We start from the raw sequence: 11,188 nt of genomic DNA, 5'->3' as shown, positions 1-11,188 counted from the left end.
TCTCCGCGAAATCGAAAATCGAGCGCGAAACCTGATTTACCTCATTCATCGCGAATCGTCCTCCGGACACGTTCTCCGACGAGCGAGCGGAGCGGAGAGACGGAGCGCGTTCGGCTTCTTTGAATAGGGAACAATCCTCGGCTGGTTCCCAGGCGCGGTAAACGCTCTCCGAACGTTTCCCTACACAACTAGTCGGAACTAGTCGAAAAGGAAGAGCTTCGGCGTGCGCTTAAATTGATTTATAGCGAGGGGATGATGAGGCGATGCGCGACGTTAAACGCCGCCTTTACGAGCTGCCGCGCCGCGCCGCGCCGAACCTCCACCTTTGGCTCTGATTGCGGATCATTAATCAGCGGGGTGTCTCGCGCTACCTCTCGCGCCACGTTAACGCGGAACCCCGTCCCTCTCGCTCTCTCTCCCTCCCGACGGAATTGAGTCCTTTCTTGGTCTAATTATATATCGGGACGCGCCGCAAATCGGTGCGCGCTTCGCGAAATCCCGAATCGTCGAGTGATGATTGATGATCGCTCTCCCCCTCGCCCCCTTTCCCTCCCGTTTCCTCTCTGTCTCTCTATCTCCATGGGCGACTCGTGCATTTTTCACCGTCTCGTAGAGACGGACACGACGAGAGGAGTCGCGAGATATGACGACCACGGTGTTACAAATAATGCTATTGATAACGCGTCGGAAATATTTCGCTTGAGATGCACATGCGAGATCGCGGAAGATTGTAATCTTCATCTGCGAAATAAAAGTGCAAGGTTAAAATTATCCAATAAATAAGTGAAATACGATTGATAAGATATATAATCAAATTAAGGTAAAGGCCGTCTTAGTTGCCTAATATTATTATTAGAGTGAATTTTACGTTTAATTCCCCTTAGCAAAAATAATAATATTAGGTAACGGAGATCCAATCCTGACCGTTTAAAAAATTATCCGCTCAAGTTGGCCCACTCACAAGTTCTGTTTTGTTGCCATGAAAGTGACGATAATTCGCTATATCCGTGACTCGAACCCGAGCAATCCGCGCCATCAATCGTTCTCCGAGCACACCAGTCCCTTTGTGCCAATGTTTGCACAGCGGATCAAACGGTGTTTGGTTAAATACTTAGTCGCGCTCGTCTAATCTAGTAGCGCTAAGATGGGTGTTTCGTTTATCGGGTCCCCGTTGTTTGCTCGATGCGCCGATCGACGCCGTTTTGTAAGGATTTGACTCGGACGGGTAACGCGCGCGTAACGCAATCCGTTTGCGCAGCTCAATGGATTTTATCTGCGCCCCGCGTTGCATTTTGTTTGAAAACTGAACAGGTGGCGCGATGGCTATCGCTTCCTTTTTTTCGGGCGCGATCCCTGTCAACGCATTGAACTTCTGTCCTTCCGTATTGATTTTCTCCTCTTCAAATGGCTACGATTATTTTTATTTATTAGCCGTCGTTTAATCTTAATGTGAGAAACGTCTCCGCGTATATTAATCGGTGTCAGATTTTTTTTACCCGCGTGTAAAATTAAATCAGTGCTGGTGAAACGCAGAGCGGGATCTAAACGCGACAATCAAGGATCATGGCCTCCCGATGGATGTCCGTCGGGGAAAAAAACGGAGTACCTACATGGGGTGTACAGCTGATTGCGGCGACCATAAATTCGCTTAATGTCTTCATATGGCGACGATCGGAATCGGGGAAGGGTTGGGGACCGCTGGGACAAATGCCCGACATATTCTCTCCCGCTCTCTCTTTCTCTGTTTGTCTCTCTGTCGCTCTTCGGCATTAAATCCACGAGGGTGGCATAATGCGGCTCACGATCCGCCGGCTCGATATCGGAAGAGGGATAAACAAGCGATTTTTGCAGCCATTTGGTGGCACGTACTTGATGGATTGCGAGGAAATGCAATCGCGTGGTAGTGGATTTAAATGGAATTTAATTATTCTATTGATTATAACAATGTTATCCTAAGCCTAAGTTATATTTCCGCTGATACTGTATAATATAAGCTTTATTAAAATTTTTGCACATACAAAGAAAGTAATTTTTTACAAGATTGGTTGTACAAATAGAGCGATATGTTCAGTTGTTTAATCTTGATTTTTTAGCAGCTTTTAAATTTAAATTTATAAATTTATTATATTTTTTAATAATAATACGATAAATAAATGTTTTGCTAAAAATATAAGCGTAAATGCGTTTACGTAACTAAACTAAAAACTTTGCAAAATCCACGTAAGCGTCCTTCAACCTCGGGATAAATCGGCAAAACGACGGACCAGATAGCAACGGGTGTAAAAACGAGGAGCGTGAAAGGGGCGCGAGGGAAGTGCAAGCGATTCGTCACAGATATTATTTGAAGGGGCTCCCTCGTGGAGCAGGGGCACAATACAAGTCAACACGGCTGTCTGCGTAATGAAGTAGTTTCTGGAGGGTCGAGTCCCACCTAACATAGCGAAGACGAGGCCAGAGGGGAGCCAGTAATTGGGGGGTAGGCCACTCTACCCGCAACCCCCAGGGGGACGACGAAAACCCCTAACATATGCTCTTCACGGTTCTCTCTTTCTCCTATGTTTTTCTCTCTCCCCTTCTGTCTTTATCATCTAGCTCCTTTTTTATCGAAACGAGCAACTCGTTCCGCGTGTAATAGATAAACCTGTATCTTATAGTTACGCTATCATAAATCGCAGTTATTTATTTTTCCAAAATTTCTGTAAAAATAATTCATTCAAAATTTCTTAGCAGTTAATCAATTTTGTATCGATTTTTCTTCGACTTGAAATCACGAAGCATAAATTATCTTCGAATTATAAGCATTTGAAACGTTAATTCTTTTTTATATTTTCGGTAAATTCTTTTATCGTTTCGATGTATGTCTTTTTTTCACGGAATAGCGAAGAAAACCGCGCAACAATAATTCTGATACTTTTTCAGGCAGTCGTTCTTATTTGGTTTGGCGAGACCAATCGCGACGTCGGATAAATGTCGCTGTCGCGCTCACCTGTCAGATTCACGTGACCGCCCGCGCCGGGGGCGAATACGTCGCACCCACCTACATTTTTCACGTCGTATTTCCACGTGACTTCCATGTGCTCGTTAGCGTCGGCTTTGAGTGAAATCGAGAGCGTTCGACGTCACCGTGGCGGTAAGCGGAAGGAGGGAAAGAGAGAACGCGAGAAGAGACGCGCGAAGAAGGGAAAGAGAGACGGACGGGAGTTGAACCACGTTCAGCGAAGTTCCTCTCTAATTGGGGTGCGACGGCGACCAGCGCTCGGGGATGAAATCCCCGGCTACCGTCCTCTTCAAGCACCCTCTTCTTCGTGACCGATTGCGTGCTTCGCTCTATAGGATTTTCGATTGAAAACACGCTCGCAAAAAGGGGCTAACTCTTGAAGTTAAAAAAAAAGAGAGAGAGAGAGAAAGACAGAGATTGGAACGCTTCGATGTATTTTTTTTATTGCACTCGCAAAGCTCAAAATTTCTGCTTTCTGGAATCTAAAAAAATTAAATGCTTTTTTACGTTTATCGGAACTCGGAAATATTAATATAAATCTTTGGGCCTTTAAATATAATTGCTTTTTAATAACATGATTATGAATTCCGGATCTTCAAAATTTTCGAATTTTGTAAACGGAGAATGTATAAAAGTTTACGGTTTTGAAGTTTTCTTTTCAAAAATATTAAATTGATGGCATTCTGAGTCTTCGCATTTTTTTGCTATATTTATTTTACAGCATTTTATTTCTTTATAAATCGCAAGATAATTATCTGTAAGTATATTTCAAAACAGATCTGGCAGTTCAGTTCGACGGATCGATTTTCCTCCCTGCACCCTTCCCGCCCCATTTCGCGGTATTTCAAAACGTATACAAAAATCATTCGCCATTGCACCGGTGAATGCTTAACATAAATAGCGGAAGTGATCGCATTAGGTCCACGCGTTAGCCTCGGCAAAGCGTGAAACGTTTCTTGCGTGTTCCTCTCACCCCACGGCACGCATCGCGCGCTCCCAGGTTCAGGTTTATTGCGTTTTGTGTTATGTTAAGCTTTCGGCGTACACACAAAAGGTGCGCCGACGGTTAACGCGGGGTGACGTGTGTTTGTAAATATGTGACTGCCGACGTCGAAGGGTCGTTCGACAGCGTGTTCCACCATCGAGTCATCCACGTATAATTATTGTACCATAAATCACCGCAACATTATCGCGATAGAAAAAATAGATGTTGAATATTAATAACTGAAAGATCGCATATTAAGAACAATTAATTAGATTAAAAACAGGTATTCTGTGGGGTTTCTCGCGTGTCGTGATACGCGCCATCTTATCGTTTATAAAGTCAATTTATCATCCTACTATAACGCCAACTTCGCGCATCTCCTTCCACCCCCCGACACTAAGCTTTTCCGCCATTTTCCTCCCCTCGCAGTTTGTTATGTTGCAGAAGTCTCCTTTTATCCCGAGAAACTCGACACAGCCTGCTGAGCCCTCTGCTTTGTCAGAATAGCCTCTTCCCCCTCCTCTCCTCCCCCGACTTCCTCCCCATCGCGTAACCCTCGCGACTCTCTCTCGCTCGCCCGGTTTCCACCCCGTTTCCATCCCCGGTTCTCACCCCCTCCCGCTCTTTTCCCCCTTTTCTCTCCTCCCCACCCGTCAGAGCTAACCTTCCTTACGAAGAGTGAAATTACCTTCGTTACGCGAAACTCGGCTCGTTCCAACCCCTGTATCGAACTTGCCCTCTCTTTTTATTTTTAGTGCCCCTTCCCTTTTACTCTTCTCGTCGCTTCCTTTTTCTTTCCCCGAAGCGCCATACATGTATATAGCCATATAAAAAATATATATCGCTCCGAGAGAAGAGAAATAAATATATGTATATACACGGGTTAATAAATAATAAATATATATTTTTTTTTCAAGAAAGAAAAAAATATGGATATATACATATATGTATACACATAGGCGTTAAGAGGAGGATTTTATTGCGCTATTTTCGCTACCTCCTCCGAACAGCCCTTGGGGATGATGCTACGAAAGTAATGGTTCCTTCAGAGACCGAGCAACCCGAGTCGCTACGAGACGCTCGGGATTTATGGTCAGTCGTGACAACGACTTTTTATTATTTTCTGTCCAACGCTGTGTCGCGCACACGCGCGCGCTCTGGCGCGGAGCGCGAGAAGGGAGGGAAGAAGGTGGAAGCAAAGGCTGTCGGGCGATGAGGTGGACGATAAGGAGGGAGATACCCGGGAGGTTATTCCACCTCTTGCCGGGGAAGTAAATTAGACAACACTTAGATTGTGTACGCGATATTAAGAGGGAGGGAAGGGAGGGTATACCAAACAGAGATCACTTTGAGATTTCTATAGTTCCCAGAATCCGACATTCGAGTTCCACTTTCCTTCTCGAACCCCCATAATATCTATCGCCACCGACGCGACGCTGCAACAAAAGGATGCTGCCTTACGGGTTCTGGTTTCGTCGCGCACCTGGGACACGAGGGTCCCTAGCCCACGATGAGGATTATTATCTTCGTGAAGATAAATGGAGTTCATTGATGAACGATCAATCGCGCGCGCCGGGGGGAATCATCACGTCATTGTACGAAAGTACCTTGTCAAATCTGCTACACGGAGATTTGCTACTCGCGTTAGGGAACAGGCGGAACGGGTGGCGAATGGGCCATTTTCTATCTCATTCAAATTAGACCGATCTCAGTTGCTTACACTTCAGAAAGAAGATTTATATATTTATACAATTAATATATTTCTCAATCACAAGAGGGTTTACTAATATAAAAAAAAAGATTCTGTTTAAAGTTTATTTTGTATCTATATATAAATACACATATGTACACTACCGTTCAAAAATTTGGTAGTACTACCTTCTTAAGAAAAACATTACAGTGGTGCCAATAAAATTCTTTAAATGAAATTTTTTCTTGGAAAATTAGAAACAAATAATGCTGTGTTTAATAGTTAAAACACACAGTAAAATTTCTCATATATAACATGTTTCTTTAGAAGTATTGGCACCACTGGTGTTTTTTTTTTAAGAAGGCAGTGCTTCCAAAATCCAAACTTTTGAACGGTAGTGTATTTATATCTATAACGAAAATATCAAGAGACACGGTAGTGTCTCGCGCCAAGTACACGCGAAGCGAGACCGCAGCGTGACTCTTTTACGCGAACACCACGAGTTGCGAGTACCCGAGATTTCGAGATCTCAATAACGAGTGGACGGATTAAGTTCAAAGTAGGCTTGATCGATAGTTTGATTTACATAAACGAGAAGGAGTGGCGAAAAGTCAGCGTTGTCACCTGTATCATTGTAACTCACGTCCATAATCGCCAGATCAATAATCCGATTGTCAAACACGTGCATCAATTTTCCATTATTCACACCTCACACCCAGTTTCGTCCGTCTCTTTGAGCTCTCGCGGTGTCGCTCCGAGAGAATCGCGACAACACCGGCTGTAACAAATGATTAGTCACGAGCCGTCCAGACGGAAGGTCTCCTTTTCGTCCTCCGTTTACTCGAACGGCGTCTTTTGAAAATAGCTCAGATTCCACGGCACGCCCTGCCTTCCTTTCCTCCACGCGTCATTAGCGTCCCTAAGGGCAGGAGGGCCCTTCTTGCGGGAATGAAGCTGGGTGAGACCACGAGGAACCAACGGGGTTCACACCCCCGCAGACATATCACGTGTCACCCACGCAATGAGCTGGCGCCAGGATCATCACGCGGTAGTCCGTTTCGGGGCCCTTTGTGGCGGCCCGCAAAAATGATCGGGGCACACGTGCTGCCGAGGTCACTTTCATGACGTTAACCCTCCGGTGATCGCACAGTAACGGGAATGGACAATATAAGGAAAGGAAATCGTGTTATCTATAACAACATTTCATATCCTTATTTATTCGTCTCGTCGATTTTTTGATAATACCGTAACGATCAGAAGGAGTGCTTCTTCGACGAAATATCGCGATATAGTTGTCGGAATCACATCGGATTTCCCTTCGAGTAGATAATTTCGGAGCGAAGTTTCCGAGGAAAAGCCGATCTCTCTGTATTATATCTCACTTCAAGTACCTTGTTATCATCGATAACAATCCGCACTTTCGCCATGGAATATACTATGGTTGCGTGAATATTTCCTAAGCCAACCAATTCGGCGACGAGTAATTTATTTTTCTCTTCTCGTCGCGCTTCTCAATATCGCGATATTCGGTCTAACAACAAGTCTGAATGTATATCCTGACATGAATGGGAAAAAATTTTAAAGCAGCAGAGTGTTTTTCAAAGATCGTTGATTTGATTCGCGAGTGTTATTTAAAAACGCCTTTAACACTAAAATAACCAGCATATATAATTATTTTCTCATCTCGACAAAAGTCAACGTAAATTCCGACAAAAGCACCTTAATTATTTCTGTAATTTAAAATAAGAAATTTGAAATCAATTTGATGGGGTTGACAAAGTGTTATGGTATATTCGTCTTTATCGCAACTTTGAAATAATGTAATTAATGTTTTTATAAAATGCTTTATGAATGGTGATCATAGTGTATAAAGCGTCACGTGCAATTTTGTGAATTAAGTAATGCGATACGAAATATTACGTAATATTTCGCATTCTCACTTTCTCTTTTATTAAATCGTGCAATATCACGCGATATCATTCTGCCACATAGAAACAAATAAAGAAACAATTTTCCTCACGTTAATTTCCGCGAGTTATTGGATTGCTAGTTCACCAAAATTTTCCGAATCTCCAGATGTGGAAACGAGGGGAAAATTCGCATGCGTCACGGCGGATCTCGGCGATGGTCTAAAAAAGGAGAAAGACACGACGGAGGCTCGTCCAGCATTTTATGAATAATGATGGCAAGAAACGCTCGCCGGCGAGCGAGGCGTACGGTGGGCGTTCCTCGCTTTTTTACGTTTTACTTTTATGAGTCCATTCGGTTTTACCCGGTGGTGGAGGCATTACACGTCCGGCGGGCATCAAGTGAACCGTCACGACTCCGATCCGCGATCTAACGATTTCCTGCGACGAAATGTATCTGCGTTATACCGAATCAACTTTACGTCGGAGAAATAACAAAACCAAAAACGAGTGTTAGTAATAAAAAATGGCATTCCTACAAACTAGCAAATATAAATATCGTTAATTTCTTGATTTACTTTTTGGACGCGCGCGTCGCGCACTCTGAGATCTTCTAACTCTCAGATATTTAATTCCAGCGTCTTTACTTATTTAACATTCTTGAATTCACAGAATTTCTTATTCCCGGATTCCAAACATTCTCGCTTGCCGAAATGTTTAAATTTTCAAATTTTTGTTCTCAAGTTACATATGTCTTATGATTCTCGGACAGTCGTCGGTTTTCTAAGATACGTACTTGTAGAACTTAACGCGGACGCGGAATATCTTTTATATTCTTATTGCATCGAGGCCGTATTTCCTCTCCTGGATTCCGTCGAAGCGCCAACCCGCTGCGCTCCCGTTCTCGCCTCGCCGTATCCCGTCTTTCACGCTTCGTCCGCGGGAAACCGCGCCGCGTAAAGGGCGCGACGGGGCCCTCCTTCGAGGTCGAGGGAAGCGCCCAGCAGGTGCTCGCGTATCATATTTACGACAGCCTTGACCTCCGGCCGATCGGAATAAGTTTTCTACTCCGTTGGAGTACGAGGCGTTATATCCCCGCACGTGATCCCGACGCTCGCAATACGCGCCGACCGACCGTACTATACAAGCGTGGCGCGCACAGGCGTCTTCCCACCCTCCTGCCCGCCCGTTCGTTCGGATCCCGATTTATGTGTGGCCCCGTGATCGGACGAATAACGATCTGTAAAGAGGTTTGTAAAGTTGGCGGGTAGCGAGAACCCCGTGGCGTGCCCGCCAGGGCCCCCCCTCGATGAGATCGTCCAGGCATCGATGTGGCTCACGCCTCAACTGAAACTTTGTTGCGATCCCGATAGATGTGTCTTGCCATTTCATCCTCTCCCAGTAAAACACATGCTCTCTGTATGGCGCGATTCGATTCGATTCTTTAAATCAACCCGAGATTTTAATTTTTAATATATTAAATTAAAATATTTTTACAACCCCCTTCCTATTTTCTTCCAAATACTTCGTGATGGTTTATTGAAAAAAATTGTAACGGCATTGAATCAACTATATTAATTATATATATCCATTTATGTGCGGAACATTCCGTGGATCATTTATTTTTGAATCCAAATTAATTACAAAAACCGGATTCATCGTGGAACGTGAAACGTATAAGAGCTATGGATAGCTCTTTATATTAATGTTCTTGAATATTAGGGTCGTCGGCGAAATCACGTGTGGTCCGCTAAACACGTGATACAATATTTCTCTTCGGCTCGAAACTTTCGAAAGTTCTTCTTATCCTTCTGGTCCTACTTGTCGTTCGCTTCGTGCTGCTCCTCATTCTTCCCGACGGTGTTCCTCGAGATATGATCGATGATGTAGTGCCACGGACCGGACGACATGAAACCAGCTACTAACTTCCCCCTCGCCGTTTTCGATCTGTCGCTTATCATCCTCCGTGAAGAAATATCTTTTTGGAATATGTGTTGCAAGAGAATATAGTACAAAGTTCTTGGGTGATCAATGTTTGAACGATCAACAAAAGTATGATATGATATTTAATATTATAATACAATTTAATATTGATGATTATATTAATATACGGACGTGTGTAAAAATGTTAACGTTTTTAATCGTTATAAATTCTATAAGTTTACTCAAAGTACGCAAACATTAATACACAAAAAACTCTTTATTCTTATTTGCTAACCAAAGCTAAAACAACTAATGTTCATTTATTCGTTATTAAAAAGTTAACTTCTCGGATTTGCATCCGAGAATCCGTAGACACATTTAGATGTATCATTGAGAAAGATATACGTTGCATTTATTTGAAAGTCATTCCTCGATGGCGGCGCATCGGCGCAACAAAGTAGTCAGGTTTGCCCGGCCGGTCGAACATTTTTCGTGTCGAGCCGGTTTCTGCACACCTACATGGCGTCGCGTGGGCCCCGAGACAATCGCCACCTACGAGCCCATTCTTTCGTTCCAACGGCGCGTGCTTGTATAAATGCGATCGGAGATTTACGGTTTTCCTGAGTTACGGCCAATTAATTAAACCGAAAAGAGGGAGGCGGAGCGGTAACGGTCCGGCCGAGAGCACTCTCGAATCTTCACCTCTTGCGCTCCTAGAGATTAACGTTTCGACCCGTGATCAATGATAGCGTTTCGATGGGCGATGAAATTGAGAAAAAAAAGTATTTGGCACAGAATTTTATTTACGGGATGCGGAGATCCCCAGAAGATTTTTTTTTTAATAATTACGTCTACGTTAATCGACCGAAATTTGATGAAAATATTTATACGGTAAGTATACATATATAGTATACATATATACCATTTAATTAATTTTATTAGGGTGAAACTTGAATATATTTTATGGAGACATAGTACATTTCCCTTTCAAGAGGAAAACACTTCGTCACGCGATACGGCAGAATGAGACGCGTCCTACATCTCGTAAGTCCTCGAAAAGGCGGGTATCTCATTCACGCGACTAATCACACGCGACGCGTTCTCGAGAGAGGTGGGGCGGGGGGGGAGCGTGAGAGGGGCACCGGGCCACTGATGATCACCTTGGGGGCGACGTGGCACCGCGCTGGGTGGTCCGACACGAAAGCGCACTCCCCCGGCTTCCTGAATGGAACGCGCGGCTCGTTGTCGCGCGGCGTCGTTTTCACACATATCTCCCCCTTCCGTCGTCGTCGTCGGATTTCAGATGTAGGCGCGACCAGGGAGCGATGTCTCGCGCAAGGCACACCGAGGAAGCGCGCGAAGGTCCGGTGACGACCTAATGAGGAACAACCGGGCGCGTTCCCCGGCGTGCCATCTGGTTACCAGCTTCCTCGGGAGAGACCGACGCCTCGCGCTCCTCCTCGCATTCACGGGAAATTGATGTGGCCCGAGAATTAATGATCCTCGGTCGCTTCCAGGAAGAGGAAAACACCAGGCTTCGATCGAGACGCGTCTGAAACGACTGTCTCTCACGAAGATGCGAGACAGTTTCGGTATCGACAAGACGTGGACTGTGGAACGTGTTCTCTCCCTTCAGTCTTCAAGGTGAAATATAATATAGATGTTCCTCGATTAAAGTTTCTCTT

This window comes from Temnothorax longispinosus, chromosome 11 (assembly GCF_030848805.1).
Source record: "Temnothorax longispinosus isolate EJ_2023e chromosome 11, Tlon_JGU_v1, whole genome shotgun sequence".
In the NCBI taxonomy this organism is placed as follows: domain Eukaryota; kingdom Metazoa; phylum Arthropoda; class Insecta; order Hymenoptera; family Formicidae; genus Temnothorax; species Temnothorax longispinosus.
This window is presented reverse-complemented; position numbering follows the sequence as displayed.